The sequence below is a fragment of the Notothenia coriiceps genome, unplaced genomic scaffold (assembly GCF_000735185.1).
Source record: "Notothenia coriiceps isolate Sejong01 unplaced genomic scaffold, NC01 NC01_scaffold00002397, whole genome shotgun sequence".
In the NCBI taxonomy this organism is placed as follows: domain Eukaryota; kingdom Metazoa; phylum Chordata; class Actinopteri; order Perciformes; family Nototheniidae; genus Notothenia; species Notothenia coriiceps.
Window position 1 is genome coordinate 12,332 of NW_011335098.1, and position 2,500 is coordinate 14,831.

General features: G+C 40.0%; 1 protein-coding gene across 3 annotated transcripts in view; it reads left to right on the forward strand.

Annotated features, from left to right (window-relative positions):
• The window catches only part of osr1 (odd-skipped related transcription factor 1), a 14,208-nt gene that overhangs the window by 11,339 nt on the left and 369 nt on the right, over positions 1 to 2,500 (forward strand). The window lies entirely within an intron of this gene.

Below are 2,500 nucleotides of genomic sequence, written 5' to 3' on the forward strand. Positions count from 1 at the left end.
TCCAGTGAATAACAATCCTACTGTATTTACGTTTATTTTTAGCCAGCAGTCTAAGATGCGCCTCAACGTCGCCCGCTCTGGCCCCCGGAATGCATGTGACTGTGGACGCTTCGGTCTCTAAATTCACGTGTCTCATAATAGAGCTACCAATAACCAGAGTTGGCTTCTCAGCGGGTGTCTCGCTGAGTGGGGAATATCTGTTAGATACGTGAACTGGTTGGTGGGGAACTGCGGGTTTCGCGTTATGCCCCTTCTGAACAGTCACCCAATCTCCCTGCTGCTCGGGAATTGCCGGGGGACGGCTAAGAGGAGCTACCTTTTGCCGGTCCGCACCGGCTAACATGGGCTTTACTGTAGCTGAGTTATTTTCTAAGATGCGGAGCCGGGCTTCTATGGCTATGATTCCCGCCTCCAACCTAACAACTATACTACATTTAACACATGTATCGGTACCAGTAAAGGAGGTAGGGAAGTAACCAAACATGAGACAGTTAGAGCAGGAAATAGCACCCGAGGGTGGGGAAAGAGCCATGGCTAGCTATCAAGCTAAAGTAGCTACCGTTAGCAAACCCGAAAAGAGTGTAGGCAACTCTGGAGTTACAGTCGCTAAGAGAAGGAGAGTTGTGAGTGCTTAAGCTGTAGTAACGTGTGATTACAACGTCAGGCAGTTGCCGTGATCAAGAGATTTAAAACGATCTATTAAGTTAAGATAATAAGCTATCAGCAACAGAACAGGCACACGGGATACCCGGAAATGACAACAACAACCGGAAGTTACAACATGCTTACCGCAATAGTGGTCCGTGTAGAAACAACGGCTGTCCGATCTTCATCGGCCTTTGTATTGTTTTTCCCTTTTGAAACAGATGTTCAGTTATGTTAAAGTCTTTGATTGCACTTCAAGTCTAAAGTTTACATTTTAATTGTTTGGCACTGACTTTTCCTCATTGATGTTTTATGTTTTACTTACTTATGTTTTACTCTCCTTTTCATGTTTATTGATGTTACATCACTGCTAGTGCTACCTAAAACAGAAAGTGCATTTTTATACTGAGAAACTGTGCCTTGAATATTTTATTTAGCAAGAGAGTGCACTTTACTTGGTGAAGAAACCAGTGTTAACATTTGTTGTGTAGGGTGTTAGGCCTACCTACTTGAACACTGAGGAAGCCATATCAAAATTCCTGTTGAATTGTTCATTCAGGGATTCATTGCAGAATTAAAACCATCTTGAAATGGTATTTTGGTCTGTTACTCCTTTTTATTTTAGTTTTTGCTACCTTGTAGGTGGTTGTACTGTTAAGTAACTTGAAAAGTAACCATAATAACCGACATGAAAAAATATCGTGATAAATATTGTCTATCGTGATACTGCTTGAAAAATATTGTGATATTATATTTTTCAATATCGCCCACCTCTACACTAAACACACAATCACACGTGAAAAGAAATACCTATATGTGCATATAGTGTAAGTGAAACACAGCCTCGGTAGACACCTGCCAGTAGCTGCTGTAGTTGGGTGTTAGGTTTAGGGTTAGGGGAATTGTCTCCTGTGTAGATATGCTGTAAGGCTTAATGGAGAATGGTTTCTTTGTTAAATGCTTAATTCAAAAGGTGACTACTTAGTCCATTATTAAAAATGTTGTCACTGTAATGAGATGACATAAGATGTTGAATGTGTCACAATAACTGCACAGTCAGTAGTCTGTGTGCAGATGAAAGGATTCAGAAGAAAACGTTCAAGGTGGGCAAAACTTTCCTAACGATGACAGTATCAAATACATGATGTGTAAGAACTGCCAAACCTGACACAAGTGCGTAGGGATTGTTTCAAGGACATGGGGGTGTGAGTGAACATTTGGAGCATCAATGTTTACTTTTTGCAACAGTTTATTGTAGAAGTGTATTCAAGTCCCTGCTTATTCAAAACACACATAGGCATGCTTTTTATTACATCAATGATACATCCATTAACTAGTGTAAAAAGCTCTAAACGTTCAAGGGACAATGTGTAAGGTATTCTAGAATCACTTCGACCATTTTCAACAGTTTAGAAGGTTACAGTTTTGAAATTATGTCAAAGACATCAATGTATTGTGTTTCGGAAACATCTACTGAAATTAGCATTCTAGCTGACTAGCCTGATAGAGACTCACTGTAGCACCAATCTGACTTCAAACGTTAAAAGTACGAAAAATGTGAGCAGTTTTCAATCATATTCAAAGTTCATGGTTTGTCTACGATCTTATGGTTTGTTGACCTAAAAAAGTAAAATTAGCATCATCTCCGGAAGGCTGATACACCATCAGTTAGCGGTTAGCTCTGGGATTTGCTCGGAGATATGTTCCCTGGGGAATGACGTAAAATGCTGCCCCTTTTTTGTATTCCTCCTCAAAACTTCTATAAATCTTATCCCACATTTCTTGGTTCTCTGAGATTTTTGAGAATAGAATGATATGGTGGTATTTCACTTAGATAGTGGAAAACGGAAAGACA